Raw genomic sequence first — 20758 nt, 5'->3', positions numbered from 1 at the left:
TTTTAATGTATATGCATAACGGTGAGTTGGCCGATCTACTGATCACTTCACACACGATTTCTCCAAATTAATGGAAACAATATTAAATGAAATTATGAATAAAATAAATGAAATATATCACAAACAAAAGTCCAGATATACAACGAACACCAGATAGTACAATAATGGATTAATTGCGTACTTCAGTTCGGATTTGTTCTTGGTAATTACGGTGTTAGGTGCTTGCAGTGCTCGCAGTGCTCGCAGTGATCAGCTGATAATGTTTTTTGAGATAGGGAAAACATTGTGTCAGTGTAAAACCTGAGTATATAAAAAATGTAAGCAGATTTTTGGATGCATGCTTTACCACGCTATAACCAAGTTAGCACAATATTGAAAGGTGCCATAGCGAGGGAACACTGTACCAGCTGTATATAAGGTGGACTTAAAAAAATGAACAAAAACAGCTGTCTCTGTAATCAATGTTTTCACCTCTACGTCTGCTGTCTGGACACAAGCGTACAATGAGCGGGAAATGTCAGGAAATGTCAGCATTTCTTCATGAATCTATTTGTCCTCCCAGAGTGTATTCACCAAACTGAACGATGTTTACAATGCAGATGACTTGACATTTCACCCTAAAGGTGCGACCTCCACACTGCAAGTGTATGTCTGCCCCACATTGCCATTACAACAAGAACATATAACCATGCTTACAATTACGACACGCCAAATGTCATTTGTCATGTTTTCTTTTAAGCTGTTTTCAGAGGCATTTCTTTTACAAAGTAGGATGGTAAATTATGTTCGGAGCCTTTTTACATGTTTATTTAACACTAACCATGAAGCTTGTGAATGTTATTTGTCCTTATGTTTCAAAATAAGAAACAGTGAGTTTGGTTTAACGCAGCTTTGAACAGTATTCCGTATATATCAAGACGTGTAAGCTTCATGTGGGAGGAAAGCCCAAGGTGATGCAGGACTCAGATGTTTACCACTTCGGTGAAACGCACGAGCACGAGTATTGTGCTGACAAGCCTTATATCATAATCGGGGCGAACCAGGAGTCAAACCCACAATCACAGGTTTCTGGCGTGCCCAACAGACACAACTTTACAGAATGAATTGCGGCACCTAACACGACTGGGCCACCCGTGCCCCACAAAATCAGGATGAAAGTCAATGCATCCCTGTCAGAATCTTCGTGTCGAACTGACAATGTCACCTGGCTAATGATAGCCATCTTTGGAAATTAAATCACAAAATCTTCAAAAGACTTTTCTACACAAGAACACAACTCTAGAAGAGAACAGAGTGACAGCCTTGGCATTGAACATAAAGATCTCCACTTCTTTGAAAACCTTGGGCACAGGTTTGGCCAATGTGCCACTGGTCTGAATATGTTTGTCGTAAGAGGCAATTGACTGGTCAGGCTCGCTGACTTGGTTGATGCATGTCATCGTATCCCAATTGTGTGGATTGATGCTTATGATAACAAACACTTGATTGTCTGGTCCAGACTTAAATATTTAGAGACCGCGGTCATATAGCTGGAATATCGCCTGGTGCGGGCGGCGTTTAACAACAAACCAACAAACAAACAAACATACTATAGCAGCAGATCTCAAGGACACCAAGACCCTAAGAATTTCGTGCAGGAATATGACATTTGGCCATTTTCAAGATTTAATCAACGTTTGATATGACATTCTTCCATATCTCTACCAAATTTGAAAATATCTATTGGATATTATGGATTACAATCAGTAAATATTCTTAAAAATGAACTAATCTGAAACTCTGTGAATGCATTCATCTGACTATTTTCTCTGTAGATATTAGCATGCTAAGATTCTGTTATTTTTCAAAGTAACTACAGGACATTTTGGGCAACAATCAGTCAATGTCCCATAATATGAACTACTGTATTCAACGCAATAAGCGCCCCGCTCTAATAAGCACCCACGGCGATATTCGCCAATATATTGGCCAGTGAAGAATCCCAATTAGCACCCCTTCCTATTGATCAATGTACACAAGACTTATTTGTTTGCGTATAATACACACTCGTGTGTTAAATGCACCGTTAATTATGGGGAATTAAATTCTGGAAATATATATCTGTTTCATTTAAACATTTCAGGCTGTCAGCATAAACCACGAAATTTATCTTTCATCTGTTTTTTTCACCAAAATTATATTCTAATAATAGCCCCCTATTTCTAATTTTGAGAGCGCCCAGGGCGCTTAATACGTCAAATACGGTAATCTGAAACCCAGTGAACAAACTCATTTTGAAAACAATACTATTTTGTCTGTAAATGGTAAACATGGTAAAAGAAAACTTAGAAATAATGCAAAGTATCTGTAAGAGCACATACTTGAATCTCCGTGGTCGCTCGAGCTCCGTTCAAATCTCGACTTCCTACATCTGTCTGTGCGAAGTACATTTATGTCTACTGGCTCTCAGCATCATTTAATAATAGTACATCTCAGTGCTACCATATGGACTGTGTGATTATCAAGTGAGCTGACGAGACCACTTAGACTTTTACTAGACTCTGGCTTGGACTAGTGGCCAAAGTCACACACAGCTACACACTCAGAAAAAACATACCTGAAAATCAGTCTATCCAGTTGAACTTGTAATGATCCGTTCTCAACTCCAAACCGTCACAATTGATTACTCAAAGTCTACAGTAAGCTAAACACAACATATCCAGCTGGTAAATATACAATCAAATGGAACCACCCACACACACTGGCTGTCAATTCATCAGAACTCTCCCCATCAATATTCACAATGTACTCCATACGCTTGTCCATCAAAACACTCCAGCCTTTGAAAGAGCTCTGACATATTACGTAACAGGTTCACATTAAATGGCAATAAGCCTGTAGGTTATAGGTCGATGGCCCTGACCGCTTGATAAACCAGCAGCTCCACCATTGAGGGACAACTCACAGCTGGCGACAGGTGGAATAGCCAGGGAGCCAGGAAGCTCTCCTGTCTTCCCGCTGGTTTGTGGGCGTGAACTTTAAGATCAAGCAGTGAATCGTTTTTTGTTGTTTAAATTTAGTCGCCTTGAGTGTTATCATGAGGAGATTCTATTATTGAGTCTTGAAACACCCCAATACAAATATGTACTGGTTAAAATAATATGTAAAAAAATAACAATATTTTACAAGGTTTAACATTGATGAAAAGTACTCATCCTCCTGTCCAAGGATTGATTTTGCTATATTCGCTATTTTCAAGCTGCACCAGTGCATGTAAAACATTGCAAGTGCAGGTTATTTTTATCAGAGCTCCAGATAACTTTTTGAGCAATTGAATTTTACTCTAGGGTTTCTATTTTAATTGGGTTATAACATTTTTCGCTATATCCAAGCTGCACCAGTGCATGTAAAACATTGCAAGTGCAGGTTATTTTTATCAGAGCTCCAGATAACTTTTTGAGCAATTGAATTTTTACTCTAGGGTTTCTATTTTAATTGGGTTATAACATTTTTCTTTGGGTAACCAATATTATTTCATTCATCCATTTATCATTATTTACTGTTCTAAATATATAGGCTTGACTTAGAAATTAAATTAGCTCATAACTGTGTTTCGGAAATTAGCTCCATTGTAGGCATGATACAAAAGCTTTATTGGGTATTTACGCGAGCTGTTTTTATATATATGAGTTTTTCCTTTAATGCACACGTTTTTGTACGCAAGATCATGGAAAGTAATTGGGTTTTGAATATTTTGGGGGAGTATTTTACGCAAATACGCAGCTTATCTGTAGCTCTGTTTTGTTGCCAGGTTGCACCCTGTGCAGGCAACATTTCCCACCACACGTGCAGGGCAGCCGGTAAAAAAAGTGGAAAACTGAATACTTTTAGAACTGGTTGCAAATATTTTAGAATCAAAGAAACAAAAGTTCATGAAAATAGTGAGATACACAGGTCTGAATGCATTGAACTTGCTGAAGTAATTCTTCACAATTACCACTAGAACAGTGAGTGAGTGAGTGAGTTTGGTTTTACACCGCTTTTAGCAATTTTCCAGCAATATCACGGCGGGGGACACTAGAAATGGGCTTCACGCATTGTACCCATGTCGGGATTCGAACCCGGGTCTCCGGCGTGACGAGCAAACGCTTTAACCACTAGGCTACTCGACCGCCCCTACCACTAGAACAGTCACTCATGCAGTTACTATCACAACAAAGAGACACTTTGAAACTTCTGTTTAAGATTGTTTACTGGATATCAAGATGTAAAAAGCCATATACAGATTTCCCACCAGAACACCAGAAATGGGCTTCACATATTGTACCCATGTCGAACCCGGGTCTTCGGCGTGACAAGCGAACGCTTTAACCACTAGGCTACCAAACCGCCCCTCAGGTAGAACAGAATGAAATCGTAACTTCCTGACAACTAATCACGACCTGTGACAAAAACTTCAGAGTTACCAATGAAATGATAGGATGGTTGGTAGCCTTGGTTACTATAAACATAAGCATTCTTGATAAGTATTCTTGTTTTGGGCATAAATGATTAAAACAACGGAGAAATCTGTTTATCATGTTCATAATTGTTTCTGTGTACATATTTTTTATGATGCCATTTCACTCTAAAATTGGTGAAGAAGATTACATTACATGATCAAAATATGTTGTTTGTTTGTCTGTTTTGTAACGCCGCACTCACCCAAAAATCGAGTCATATCCAGTTATATATATCATGAGCATCGATCCACGCAATTGGAATCGATGACATGCATCAACCAAGTCAGCAAGACTGACCACCCGATCCCATTAGTTGCCTTTTACGACAAGCATAGTCGCCTTTTATGGCAAGCATGGGTTGCTGAAGACCCATTGTGAAGGATGAAATGTGAGTAAACACTCAATGGCTCAGGTATTATCTGGAGCTCTGGGCAGCAGATACAGACAGCATAAGGACCAGAGATCACTTAGACGCGGCTTGCCCTTCAACATGACATTTCATGAGCATCTAGAATACTAAACATGCTTAAAGGGCAGAGCATCATCCCTTTAGCCCAGTAGCGAACTAACTTAGTTAAAACCTTGATGAAACTTTAACTTCTGCTTTATGTGACAAAATATTTGCAGAGTTACAGATAAGCTGCATATTTCTGTAAAATAACCCCCCAAAATATTCAAAACCCAATTACTTTCAATTGACTTTCGTACAGAAACGCATGTATTGATTGAAAAACTCAAGTTTGAAAATAGCACGCGTAAATACCCAATGAAGCTTTTTCAGCATGCGTACAACGGAGCTAATTTCCACAATTACGAGCTAATCTACATTCCGAGTCAAGCCTGTATTTAGAACCATTATATACATCTAAAACATCATTTCATATTCTTTTCTAAATCTCAAAATGCTTCCTCATTTTTGGAAAGACCCAATAGAGTGATGAACAGATGAGTGAACAAAAATGGTTACCCGATGAAAAATGTAATAACCCAATTAAAATAGAAACCTTCGAGTAAAAACTAAATTGCTCAAAATGTTATCTGGAGCCCTGTGTTCGTATGTTTGTTTTTGTACTCAGCAATACACCAGCTATATGAGGAGGGTCTGGACCACACAATCCAGTGATTGGCATCATGAGCATTGATCCACGCAATTAGGATTCGATGATATGCATCAACCAATTAAGTTAGCAAGACTATTCCATTAGTCGACTCTTACGACAAGCATAGTCACCTTTTACGGCAAGCATGGGTTGCTGAAGAGCTATTCTACCCCAGATCTTCACGGGACATGTAGTATACAAAAGAAAAAAAAACAGACTGTTCTGTAAATTGTCAGTCTCATATAGTATTGATTCAAGGGTGCTGCGAACAAATATTTCTTACAGATTGGTCTAGAAGTTGGTCGGGGCGTGTGTTTGAGCAGGGAGCTTCATGCGATAACTATGGAAGGCATATTATAGACATCCATGTTAATCTGCCATTGTTTAAGAGCTGGAAATGACAGCGACACACACATATATATGTACATGCTATTTGTCAATTAATTTGAACAAGCTAGAATAGACACAGAGATTAACAATCTCAATTGACACTAGACAACAAGGATAGTTTATTGCAGCATTTACTTGCCTTAGGCTTATGGGGCAGTATAGTAAATTATACACCAAGTTTTCAAGGGTGCTGTAGGCACTTGCTTCATCAATGAAAGACTCTACAGGAACAGGCAGCATAGATGCATGAAAAAAGAGCCACTACCTCGGGCAAATCGGCAGGCCTGTCAGTATTATCCCAGTCCATACATCACCTCACCGTCAAGCTGTATGACACTGACAGTCGTTCCACGCAATTGGGATACAATGACATGCATCAACCAAGTCAGCAAGCTTGACCACCCGATCCCGTTAGTCATCTAAAGACAAGTATGGGTTGCTGAAGACCTATCTTCTACCCAGATCTTTGCAGGTCCAATCCAGATCTTCGCAGGTCCAATCCTGATCTTCATAGGTTCAATCCAGATCTTCACAGGTCCAATCCCGATGAAATGGAAGTGGCAAAGTTTCAAATTTATAACTGCTTAATTCATGTAATTCTCACACAGTTCATTGTGAAATGAAGTTCACTGTTTCTGAAGGTGCAGAGCTTCAGATAACCTTTAGAGCAATTGCATTTTTACTCTAGGGTGTCTATTTTAATCCATTCATCACTCGATTGGGTTTTTCCCAAAGTCCATGAACATTTTAAGATTTTAAAAAAATGTTTTAGATGTATATAACTGTTCTAAATATATACCCGGTAGGTTTGACTTGGAAAGTAAATTATCTCGTAATTCTGTTACGGAAATTAGCTCCTTTGTACACATGCTGAAAAAGCTTCACTGGGTATGAACGCATGCTGTTTTTGTTCATTTGAGCTTTTCATTTAATGCCTGTGTTTCTGTACACAAGTTTATTGAAAGTAATTGGGTTTTGAATATTTGAGGGTATTTTACGCAAATATGCAGCTGATCTGTACCTCTGGAGTCCCGTGGTTAACTTGAAAATGACATCACTTCTATCCCTGCCATAAATAAATACTACAACATATTTGGTGTGTGGCATCAAAAGAACGGTTACACAAAATGGGTGGGGAGTGTTGAGGTGTCAGCAAAATAATACAGTCCTAAAATCACCCCACCCCACCCTACCAAACCCCACCCCACCCTACCAAACCCCTCACCCCACCCCACCCCACTCCCAATAAACGACCAGTATGGAAAGTCAGCATGATCATATCAAACATTTGGACACAAAATCATTGACAACATGTTTATCTATATCCCTCCCGACAGCTACACAATATAAATTGTCAAACGTGGCTTTTGTTGCACTAACTTTAAGGTTAAATAAATACAGTTCTAATCTTCTGTACACTATTACAACACAATGCTGAAATGAGAACGTGAACAAATTTACTCGGGACTTAAAACCCTGTATACTAGCTGTACATACATGGTATCCATGTTGGCATAGTGAGCTGGGCAATTTCCGCAATGGACTTGATACAGTATTCCCTCAATCAACACTCCACAATCACGTCTCCATGTTGGTACAGATAATAGCCTAGTGCTCCTAACAACAAATCTCACAATGGCTTCTCACTACAAGAATCCAGGCGCACTTCATTCAATATCACACCTCCCAAATATATCTTTTTGTTCATTGCTAATACAGTGGTCTCTTTTTGATAGGCATATGTTTATCTTTCCCTAATCTCTGTTTCTGTCGGCTTTTGATACTGTCAGTGCCAGTGGACTGTCAACTCTAAAAATTACCAGTCCCCCCTTAAATTTTGGTCAGCCCAAACTTTTAACAAATAAAAAATGCATAAAAATTACCTGGTTTCAATTCTTTCAACATCATGGTCAACGGAGTGTACGTTCATGGGTAATATGACATCATCTCTGAAATAACTTAGATCTACATGTCATTCACACAAAGTTCAGTCGCAGTTTTCGTTTTCCCTGAAATGTTTCACTTTGGTTCGAGACTAAATCTCTCCAAGTGGATATTTAACCTTGAAGCAAAGAGTAATGTTATTTCCCTGCACTAAAAATAGACAACAGGAAACCTTGATCATAACAGACAAGCTGACCTTGTTAGGAAAATATACTTTACAGATTATCGCCAATGTTTTGTTCAACAGCAAAGATTTATAAGGCACTTAATTTGCCGGTCCACAGGGACTGGCAGTCACATGAATTACTGGTCCAAGGCTAATGTGACTGGTAAAAATATGGTAATTACGATGATAACCGGTAAATGGTAACACTGATCATGCCAAGTGTATACCGTATTAGATGTAATAAGCGCCTTGCTCTAATAAGCGCCCACGGCGATATTTGCCAATATATTGGCGAGTGAACAATCCCAATTAGCACCCCTTCCAATTGATCAATGTACACAAGACTTATTTATTCGTGTATTATGTATATGCACTTGTGTGTTATATGCAACCTTAATTATGGACAATTAAATTCTGGAAAATATATCTGTCGTGTATAATACACACAGAATTTTCTTTTGTATCATTTCAGACTCTTAGTATAAACCACGAAATTTACAATCTTTCAACTCTGTTATTTTTCTTACCAAAATTATATTCTAATGAGAGCCCCCTATTTCTAATCTTGAGAGCACACTGAGCGCTAATTACGTCGAATACGGTATATATTTAAACAGAATGACATCTCTGATCATCCCTATGTTAAGTTTGAGTGGTATATTATAGCACAGATTTCTAAAAAATCCTAACATTGTGAAGTTAGATAAAATCAAATTTGCACAAACATATATTATTTATTATTTTATTCTTTATGTTACTTTACTCTTTACTTTGATAGGGTTACAGTTTAACATGAATAACCCACTCAGACACAGTATACTGACTCTGAGCTGCCCTATCCTTGTTTTAGCCCCTACTGCCAGAGCCAGGCAGGGTAACAACAAGTACCATCTAACGTCGTTTGGTAAAAGGTGAGGTGAAATGGGGTTTAACGTCGCGTCCAAGATTATTGCACTTATATAGCGACGTGCATGCACGTGTATGTGTGTGTGTGGCTGCTTGTACTAGTCCGGACTGATGCCGATTTATAGTGCTAGCACACTGAGATATGATGCCGCAGTTTAACATGAATACCCCACTCAGATACAGTATACTGACTCCGAGCCGACCAGTCCTTGTTTTAGCCCCTTAATGCCGAGCGCCAGACAGGGTAACAACAAGTACCATCTTTTAACGTCTTTTGGTAAGACGTGGCTGGGGGACTGAACCACGGACGCTCTATGTAGTAGTGGTGGGAGGATTCACTTGTGCATCGATGGATCGCTATTTTTTGCTTCCCGATAAAAGTACTGATCACAGTCTCACACCGAGTAGAAATTTTGATTCTTATCTTAAATGTTTTCTTAATAACTGTTAAACCATACCCAAATTAGTACATAAAATTATTAGTGAAAACGTAAATATTTTCATCCATTGTGCCATTCTCGACACTGCCAAAGTAAATCGGCAGTGTGCATTGAAAAAAATGGCTTAAGGACCACAGATAAGAGTGAGTGAGTATGGTTTTACGCCGCATTTAGCAATATTCCAGTAATATCACGGCGGCGGACACCAGAAATGGGCTTTACACACTGTACCCATGTCGGGAATGGAACCCGGGTCTTCGGTGAGACGAGCAAACGCTTGAACCACTAGGCTACCCGACCGCCCACCACAGATAAGAGCACAAGCAAGTATCATGTCTATGACTACCCTTGCTTGACGATCATGTAAGGATCTATACTGAAATGTCACATCTTTATAGATTCAAAAATATCCTGATTTACGTGGTGGACAAGTCTTTCAAACGATCTACAATTGTACTCGTAAATAATTCCTCCTAAAGTTGACAATGAACAGAAATACAGAAATATTAATGCAATTATTATTCATTTATATTTCAGTTGACAATGTTCATTATCCAATAATATACACATTTTTAAATATTCGCAGTTGAATAATTAAGTGTTCAAGAAATAGGACGTGAGGATACCTCTGTGTAACCTAGTAACATTAATCGTATCACAAATAACGATAATCAAATACTTTCAACTGATTAAGGACAAAAAATATCCCCACATGCCAAAGAATCGCATTGATTTTCGGCCAGGAGAGATTTTCTTCTCATAAATAAAGATTTCCAGGATAATCCCTGCGAAGAGCATGACGAGGGAAATTTATTTTCAGAGATGGAGCGGTGGTGAACAAACTAAACATATTCAATTATATTCGACGGCAATTATATTACTCTCCTTCACTGCAGTTTTCTGTCAAAAAAAACCTGTAATTTACTCAGGAAAACATGGACTGTCATGTGAGTGAGTGAGTGAGTGAGTGAGTGAGTTGGGTTAAACGCCGCTTTTAACAGTATTCCAGTTATATCACGGCGTGTCAGCTTAATGTGGGAGGAAAGCCCGAAGTGACACAGGTCACAGACGTTTACCACTTCGGTGAAACCCACGAGCACGGGTATGGTGCAGACAAACCTAGAAACATAATCGGGGCGAACCGGGATATGAACCCACAATCATAGGTTTCTGGCGTGCCCAAGGGACGCAACTCTGCACAGCGAATCACAGCGCCTTAGACGACTGGGCCATCCGTGCCACCAACTGTCACATCAATTTTCAGGCTTTGTTGGGATGCTTATAACATGTAGAAAATTTACTTACAGACTGATCTAAAAGTTGACCTGGGGCGCTTATAGCAGCAGGGTAGTAAATACAGTGGATACAGTAATAACACAAACATCTACCGAAAATGGTGCCAAGAGACACTTTCTGGCTGGTAGTTTGGGCTGAGACTGACAGTGATCCATCAAAGCATAATCAGGCAAGATTACCATGCCAACAAGACTGGAACTATATGGCTGTGCTGATGGGAAAAAGCTGCAGCTAGATTTATCCCTAATTATTCCATATGAAATACAACAAATAGACGCCATCATTGTCAGTTTGGCTGTACATACAGCCATAGATCTTTACATTCCATTATGAAACTGATATCTTATTACAATATAACAAACAAGATGATCCCTGCTTCTGATAACCACTGGTAAAAATATGTGTTGCCATGGAAATGCACTAGCTTTTCCTAAGGGATAATGTGGATTCAATAACGAAAGAAATTGATGTAGCAGACAGTCCTCAACATGATGAAGACAGGCATTTAGATGAGGATGGTCTCAATGAAACCCATTACTTTTCGGAAATTGGTTTAATAACAGGAGAAGACCAAAACGTCTGTTCCCGCGGGATCATTATCAGCATCTATTTGCAATTGTGAGAGCAATCGTGTATGTAGTTTTTTGTCAGCAATAGTGACCTATAAACAAATAAATGTGGGCCAGACAAGCCAGTGGTTGATAGCATGAGCAATGATCCACACAATCAACAAGAGTCATCAGAAAGATGACATATCCCCCCAGCAGCTGTCTGTAAAGTAACCACTAGTAAATGTGCAATTCTCTATGTCAGTTGAATGTTCTTTTAGAAGCATACATTGTTTACCCACTGAATGGTTTTCAAATTCTGCCCCGGAAACGAACCTGTTGCCCAATGGAGTCTAGGTCCAACTTCTTTCCATAAAAATTGTAAAAAATAAAAATTTGTAAAAAAAAAATATCCAAAGGCACCACTTCAGTATGTGCCTGATAGCTTTGCCAAGTTTCGATCAAATACACTGAATGGTTTTGGAATTCTGCCTCGGAAAAGGAAATGATTACGGACAGACAGACTGGCTGATCGCTATATCCCCCCTGCATTATATGCCGGGGGGGATAAAAAGTTTTAATTGTGAGTGAGTGAGTGAGTGAGTATGGCTTTACGCCGCTTTTAGCAAAATTTCAACACTATCACAGCAGGGGACATCAGAAATGGGCTTGACATATTAAACCCATGTGGGGAATCAAACCCAGGTCTTCGGCGTGACGAGCGGATGCTTTAACCACTAGTCTACCCAACCACCCCTTCATTTTGTAAGGCAAAATGTGTTTCAGTCTTTGTCAAAAACTTTTCAGACTACTAACCAGGGGTCCGGAAACCGTCATATGCGCCGGACATGTCCGATTGGGAATCTCAAATGTCCGGTTTAAAATATTGCTTACTTGACATTTAAATTGTTCTGACCGGACATTTTAAAAAGTATTGTCTGGACATTCTTAAATTTTGACCAGATATGATCAACAGTTAGGACTGAGCAGTTTCTGTCTGCAGTTGTAACACAATGAAGATTATCTACACTGACAAGCTTTGTTTGTTTTGATTGCTGTAAATACATCGTACCTACATGATAGTCCAATCGGTCAATCACTGTAATAGGCAATAAGCTGAGTTGACACTGATTAATCAAAGATTAATTACTGAGAAACATCTTGTTAATTTGAGTGAAAGGTGTTTACAACTGTACATAAATACCTTGCATCATCGATGTACCTCATTATCCTCACAATGCTACGATACGTAACCTCAGACAAGAAGCGAAAGCGTGACAACAGCCAGTCGGACGATGCAGATCAGTCGAGCGGATCTGCCAAACCCTCAAAGTTTGTAAGTCGTGGCTAACGACTTTCACTTGGTTGACATACAATGAGGATTTGCAGATTTTATTGTTTTCAGTAGCTAGTCGTATATGGAATCTTGATTGACTGCAATTTTGCTTTCTGTGACGATCGACATCAAATTTTTTTATGGTCAATAAATAAGTAAAGATGAAAAAAGTATTCAAATAACTATTGCTATCAACAATATTTTAGTATTTGTGATTATATTATCTGTCTTGTTTTTAAATAATCTTTAGTTTAAAAAAAAAATTGATAATAGTCTCGATCCAAATGTTACAACGCGTACACTTGAGCAGACTCATGAATATAGCTCATGAATATTAATTAGACCGTTCACTACGTTAACAGATCGTTATAAACATATGTTTTCCATGTACATCTAAAATGATATTATTTGTTATTAATTGCCCGGTGAATTAAACAATATAAATTGAAACAATTCATAATTCATCATATTATGAATACGTAACAACTTGTAATGTGTGTGAAAAGTCGTACTAAAATACGCTATTTGAAGGGGGTGTGGCCTAAATGCAAATGTCCGATTGGGATTTTAAATTTTCCAGACCCCTGCTACTAACCCTTAGATCTTAGCATCATTTTCAGTAGAATTTAATGTTATAATCGTGAATGTTATTCTACCTGAGACAAAGGAGTAAACTGACTATAAAAGTCCAGTTTTCACCCTTGCCAAACTAAGCTGGAATATTGGAGATACATTTTGGCTGGACTAATAAGTCTATGAAGAGTCCACTTAACGAAATAGACATCGGGTTGTAAACTGCCATGCAGATTTCGGTCATTTGCTGGATTAGCGAAGCACATGCAGAACTAACTCGGCATCAACAGATATTTTTCAAATCTGTTAATGTTTTTAATCAAGGTGCTCACGTAATCCAATGCATTTCACAATGTAAAACCCTTTATAATACAAAATAGATCTGATTATTGATCAGATTGTCTTGACTGGGCCTAGCCATTTTGTTATAAAGCAAATGCAAGTGATATGAGAGGTGGAATCTGATTGGTCAATAGGCGGGACATAGATTGGGCATAAGTCGTAATAGCCACCAGTGGCGCTACTATTGAGCCCAGAATTGGTGAGTGAGTATGGTTTTACGCCGCTTTTAGCAATATTCCAGCAATGTCACAACGGGGGACACCAGAAATGGGCTTCACACATTGTACCCATGTCGGGAATCGAATCCGGATCTTCGGCGTGACGAGCGAACGCTTTAACCACTGGGCTACCCGACCGCCCCTCGACAAGGGTGGAACCTGGACACCATTCCACAAAGTCATCGTAAGCCAGTGTTAAAGTATGGGAGTTACGATCACCTTAGTACTAAGATGGCTTTGAGGAACGGGGCCCTGGACTTTTACAGTCAGTTAACTCCCTTGCCCCGGGAGGACAAGTTTAGACCGAACATAGTTTTACTGGACCGTGGCTTCGGGTAAGAGGCTAAAATTGCAGAATGGTGTTTTCCCACGCGGACTGTAAACTTTGTTTTTTTTGTATTTGTTGCACCACAGCTTTTATTACTCTTTAAAGTATGCTTTTTACTGAAATACTGCAAATAACTGGGTTTTTTTAAACTAAAACACAACTAACCTACCCTATTTTTGGATCATGGTTTGGAATAGTCTCAGGAATGAAGTTTTTGACAGGCAAGCCAGTGGTCGATAGCAGGACCAATAGAGGTGCTTGGTATTGTCGGGATAATTTGTCGGCGTATTTGTCTGGCATCTTATAAGTAATGACAATTAAGATTCAAGACATAAACATTTTACGGTTGTCAGACAAGGGTTGTCCTGAATCAAGCATCACAGACCTATTTTGACCTCTAATTCTCTGGAAGAACAAACTCGATGATTTAGGATTAATTATCATTAACATACCATACTATATTATGACTATTAACAGCATGTCTAAGCAGAATTTCTGCAATGTCAAGATCACTAAACAATCTATAGATCAAGTTTACCTATTTCCAGTAAGTATCTGTATGAAAAAAAATACCTAAATTTTATCAGTCTTTGCTATCTTCCGCGATTCTGTGGTCGCAGAATATTTTGCACACTCGATGCAAAAATGTACCTATCTTGCTGAATTTTGCATTTATCTGCCACAGAACTCGTCAAATACACTGCAGAATTTTAACATGTTAGTCGAAAGCTGGTTTTATAGGTGTAAACAGATATTTGTTTGGTTTTGAACAGAAGTGGATGATTGTGTTATTGCTTACGAGAAGTGCATGTCATGTGATTCACAGTTTCTCTTGGTTCCACATTAACATTATTTCCAGAATTACTAATACCCCGTTCACATGCACCTCTATACATATGTGTGCATAGTTGAGTCATTTTCAAAAGATGTCACTATTTCTGTCCGAACCCATTAAAAAATTTTAAAAAAATATATTGACATTGCAATTTGTATAGATTATCACCTGCAAAGTAATGCATCTAGTAAAATGGTTATTTTCAATCATTGTGTCATATTATGTGTTTTTGATGCGTTTTAAATGGGTAAAAAGTGCATTTTTGGCTGTCCCAGTGCATTTAGCTTCAAATTTGAGAAACTGTCATTTTATAAATATTGGCATATATATAATATTACTGTGGTTATCTTATAAAAACGAGATTCATTTAGGAATTTCAGTGTATGATTTCAATCTAACTGACATAATTCCTGAATAATAATCATATATAACACCGTCCTTAGATTTTGTGTCTTTCCTGTAACACTCAATAAAACTTTGGAATAATCAATGATCCCCAATGCAAGGATATCAGTACTTTCTGTCATGCCTAGTACCATTTCCTATGCAATAGGAGTGTGATGTGCCATGTGCACCAGGAGACAAATAAGCACTAAAAGTTAACCAAAAAGGTAAGGAAATGATGAGTATTTTCATTTCATGTCTTTCCCATAACGCTATAATTCAATGGAACAGATGCAAAATAGTTATTTCAAGATCCAAGTTTATGTGCTGATTCATGAACAGAAAATTGTGTGAACATTCAGCTTCATGAAGGGACCATTAATTAGTCAATATAATTTTTTATCTAATGATTTGTCTTTCCTGTAACAGTCTTTCCTGTAACACTAAATTCTGTTACAGCTAAGACAGATTTTGTTATGGTAATGACTTTCTTCACTTAATAAGCTATAAAGTAAGAAAACTATTACTTTCTGTTCTTTTACAACATTCCAACTGAATATTTTTATTCAGCAGTTTGAAAGACAAAGCTGTGTTTTATCATTTTGAGCAACATTGTCAGAACATATGGTTTTTATAAGAAATGTGTTACAGTAAAGACATATTTTGTTATTGTAATGACATTTTGCAATTGAAAAGTTATAAAGAAGCAAAGTAAATTACTCTGTTCTTTTTCAATATTCTAATTAATTATTTCAATCAAGCAGTTTGTAGGATAAACTTGCACTTCATCATTTTATGCAAAATTATTGAAACACCTAATTGTTATAAGAAATGTGTTACGGCAAAGACAGTTTTGCTTCAGTAATGACATTCTACATTTCCATAAGACAATCAGAATCAAAGTAACTACTCTCTGTTATGTTTGATGATATATTGTACTAAAGGGATCAATGAGATTTTAGTTACTTGTTCCTAAGCTTGCTAAAATAAGTGTTTATGATTTCGGAGTTAATATGGTACCATGGTTATAGAAAAGACAAACTTTACATTTAATATAGAATCATGGCAGTGATCATGAAGTACCTAATAGCTTATGGGTATTTTCTATTTTAAAAGGTCAAACAAGTTTTAGAATACGAGTTTTGGAGAAAAACATTTCTTCACTGCACTAAAATTCAACTCTCTACGCTTCTTTATTTTCTGAAAAGGTCTTTGTTGGCAAAGACAAACACTCAAGTATGACAATGTATAGATTTCATTACATCATCAAAATAATTTGAAATTCACTAATGCTGATTTCATGAAGGTTTACTGAATAGCAATGTTTGCTTGACTGGAATACAAAGCAACTCCAAAGTGGAACTGTACAACTAAATTAACCATGGCAATGACAAATGGCGAGCTGTATCCTTGTACTATGTTATCAAATGGTAACTGCTCACCATCATGTGGCAGTGTACTTGCTTTTGGGACAATTGACAGAGCAGCAGAAATGACAGTGAAAGTAGTCTCTGAACTTGTTGCCAATGAAGCCAAAGATCTTGATGGAAATTTCCAGTCTCAAGGCATAAAGGAAGGATGTCAGTGTAAAGGGACATAACTTGCCACGTCATTATGCTCAGTATTCTGACATATATGTTCCAGGAACTTGTCTCACAGACAACATAGTCCAAAGCATATTTCGACTCAGAACCCTCAAAGTGAAGAGGGACAAGTCTTTTATGGGAATCTGGCAAATTCACACTTTAGCCAATGTTTTGAACAGACCACTACACACAATCTACCCCAAACGTGGTTAGTGAAGGAGAGAAGGTGAAGGCTGAAGATGCTGTTAGAAATAGAGAGAAAGTGAAGATGAGGAGGCTAGTGATGGAGAAAAGGTGAAGGCTGAAGATGAGGCTAGTGATGGAGAGAAGGTGAAGGCTGAAGATGAGGAAACTATAGTGATGGAAAGAAGGTGGAGGCTGAAGATGAGGAGGCTAGTCATGGAGAGAAAGTGTAGGTTGAATATGAGGCTAGTGAAAGAGAGAAGGTGAAGGCTGAAGATGAGGAGGCTAGTGATGGAGAGAAAGTGTAGGTTGAAGATGAGGCTAGTGATAGAGAGAAGGTGAAGGCTGAAGATGAGGAGGCTAGAGATGGAAAGAAGGTGAAGGCTGAAGATGAGAGGTCTAGTGATGGAGAGAAGGTGAAGGCTGAAGATGAGGAGGCTAGTGATGGAGACAATCATCCCAAAGTTACAGAAGACTCCAGAATCATCTCATTGTGAGGTTGACAATAACATTTGGTCTACAGTTAAAAGCCACTATGAAGGGGTATAATGTCTTGGGAAGACAGCTATAATCTTTCAACTTTCTTCTTAGATGGCTTGATGTTTCAAGTGTTGCATTCCAGGTTGTAGTTTAGATTCTTACTTGCAGTTGAAAGTTGTGTTCTAATTGTAGGTCATGTGTTTTCTGACATTTTCTGAATTGACCAAGTCTTTATTGTCTCACGTATACCACAATTCTTTTACCAAATACTTTCAGTGTTTCACAATATTAGTAAAATTAATACTCAACCTCAAAAACTTTGGATTTGATTGTTGATCATTGAAACCATAAAAAGACATGAAAACTATTCTCTAAATGTCTTTCATGTAACAAAATGTTGTCTTCACCATAACTGTCTTCTATCATATCAGTCTGGAGATTTCACAATGAGATGGAAATATAACAATAACTATATCTAGTGGCACCCCTGTTTGGTAAACCTTTGTTTACTTATGATAGTGAACTAACTAGACTGACCAAAACTTTGTTTCACATTGTCAGTACTGTAACGTCTTAGGTCTTTCCTGTAACAGTTATAATGTAGGTCATAGGTAACATTCTTCATATTAATCATTTAAAAATATAAATATAACAAACATGTGCATTGTTATTCAAAGTAACACATTTGCTATTACAGTAAAAATGCGGGAACTGCTTGGTGATCTAAAATGTCATTGTATGGTAATTTGTTCTGTCATGTAACAAACCTTTGTCCTTACTGTAACATATTTTAGAATTTATCCTTTAAAAAGTTGGAATAAATTTATCAATATAACTGAAAAAGATAATGACTGGTATTACTTTTGCAAGCATTATTATGTACATGAGAAACATTTAAGATAATCTTTACCACTCTTTTCATATTGATGATATGAATTTGCAATGTCTTTTCTGTAACAAATATAGTCAATCCTGTAACATGCATGTCTTTCCTATAACGCACTCATTTAAAAAATATATATATCTTAATATGTCTTTAGTTTCCGCAATGAGACATAAGTTGATCACAGTTTATCTTTGTTTATCAAATAAAAAACCTCCAAGAAATCTTGAAAATTTAGAAATCATAATATTTATGTTGAAGGGGTAACAGTATTTCATAGAATTGACACTGAGTACATATTGGTCATTAAGAGACTAAATAAATGCCCTTCATCCTCACTTCAAGTTTAATATACAAAAATATGAAGAAATAAATATGTTTCGTATGTGCTTTTTGCATTTTCATGAATTTCAAACCAAAATAATTCACACAAACATTGTTACGGGAAAGACAAGCCAAGTTTCAGTTGCCATGGTAACTGGTTATTCTTCTTTCAAAAAAGCATCATTAAGACTTCCATTTGATGTTACTGACAGCTTCAGAAATTTGTTACTCCATTTAAACCAAAAAAAGATATTATATCAACCATTGGATTTTGTAATTTTGGAAACTCAAATAGTGACATCTTTTGAAAATGACTCAGTTGCATAGGTGTGTATATACTTGTCATTAGAACGTGTTTACTCATGTGTGTATATTTACACCACGAGCAAAATTACATATGTCTGGAGCAGGAGCAAATGTAAATGTAAATTTGAACTGTGTGTATATGTTGCAATGTGAACGTTTATGCCAACGTCAGAGGACGATCGAATTAATATACTAAGCCAAAAGAAACATGAATCACAGAAACACATAGAGAAGTGTGTACGTTAAGAAGAGATGTTTCTAATGTGTACCACTTAATGACAAAACTTCAATCAGTCAAATTTTACCACAAAGTGTCTCCATTTTTATCACAATATGCTGCATGTGTTTCCAAACTTTACAAGCTAATCCTGCACAAGACAAATGGTGCATCACAAATAATGGATCTAGGACGTCACTTGTGATGCATTCATGAGCGTCCGTCTACACAGCATACCATGCAGTATCTTCATTAGTGCGTTGAACCAATCTAAGATTTCTTGGATATGAGTAATTACATATGTCTAGTATTTGTGTTTCCGCCGTCCGGGTATGGCAAAGGGTGTTTCCTTTTGGTTTCAAGGAGACAACATTTTTGGTAAAGTAACTCTCCTCTCATTCAACTTTGATTGGAAAACAACCTGTTTTCTGTCAAAAGTTGTGAAAAAGATGACAAATATACAATAAATGTGCCTTACACAATTTACATACTTTATTTACACATCTAAGATGCTTTTCATGTGAACGCATAGTAAATTTACATATACACACATATATATAGTTACACATGTGTAAAATTTGTTATCCTAACTCATTACGAAACGAATAGCAAACCTGTTCTCCGACTTGGAAAACGAAAAATAGTTGTTGGTGAAACAGAGTAAGTCTACCTTCGTGAAAGATCAAATTAATTGCAAACGTATTCTTAACTGCAACAGACAAATTGATTTTTTTTACGTCAAGGACCCTAAATGTATTCTGAAAACAACCTGACACATAGTTCTGTGTGAAAAAAAAATCTAGCAACTTAAATTATCATCTCACGGTTCAATGAACACGGAAAGTAGGTCAGTGTTATTTTTAGATAAAATCACGTGGAAATCACCAAGCGTGAAAACAATCTTTCGAACGTCTCTGGGAAACGTCTCCGGGACATTTCTGAGATATATAGTGTTTAGATACGTTTACTTATCTATACATATGAATTAGACTGACTGCATGAAATGTGCATGCGAATTTACCATATTGCATTCTTCTGCACAAAAGTACATGCCAACAATATTGACTCTTGAATACACTCTCACCGACAGCAGTTTGACAGGTGGTTAAACGCCGCTTTGCATTTCAATGAGGAACTGACATGTAAATCGTGCTGAAAATAAATGATGAGTGAAATTTGTCAAAAGAATTCACTTACTACTTGTGCTGCTAGACTATTCCACCTGCTTAGAATATTCCAAGACGAAGTTCAGCCCTCAAACATAAACAAGTCTTCTCTGCTCAAACCGTACACTCACTTCCGGAAGAGACGAAGCAGTCAGTGGACAAACCTGATTGGTTAATCTTGTGTCATGTGACATAGGTGACAGGGGTCAGCGCGTGGCAGGTGGGAGGTGTCGGAATATATTCCCAGTGCAACAGGTGATGGTTGCATGTAGGATGAATATTGATTTGCAATTGTCTGTGCATATAGGGAGACACACCAGTTAATA

The 20758-nt window shown here is 37.5% G+C and overlaps 1 protein-coding gene across 2 annotated transcripts in view; it reads right to left on the bottom strand.

Annotated features, from left to right (window-relative positions):
• Nucleotides 1-20555, bottom strand: part of LOC139461205 (ras-related protein Rab-27A-like) — a 74618-nt gene extending 54063 nt beyond the window's left edge. The window contains exon 1 of one of the 2 annotated variants that reach the window (XM_071242803.1): nt 20464-20555. The gene's annotated coding sequence lies outside the window, so the exon portion shown is untranslated. Of the gene's footprint in view, nt 1-2596; nt 2823-20463 lie in introns of those variants that run through there. The other variant, XM_071242804.1, reaches the window with a different exon arrangement.
• Between the last annotated feature and the right edge of the window lie 203 nt (nt 20556-20758).

This window comes from Haliotis cracherodii, unplaced genomic scaffold (assembly GCF_022045235.1).
Source record: "Haliotis cracherodii isolate W230 unplaced genomic scaffold, xgHalCrac1.p SCAF_14, whole genome shotgun sequence".
NCBI classification, from domain to species: domain Eukaryota; kingdom Metazoa; phylum Mollusca; class Gastropoda; order Lepetellida; family Haliotidae; genus Haliotis; species Haliotis cracherodii.
Note: the sequence above shows the minus strand (reverse complement) of the source record. Positions and strands in the feature narration are given on the sequence as shown.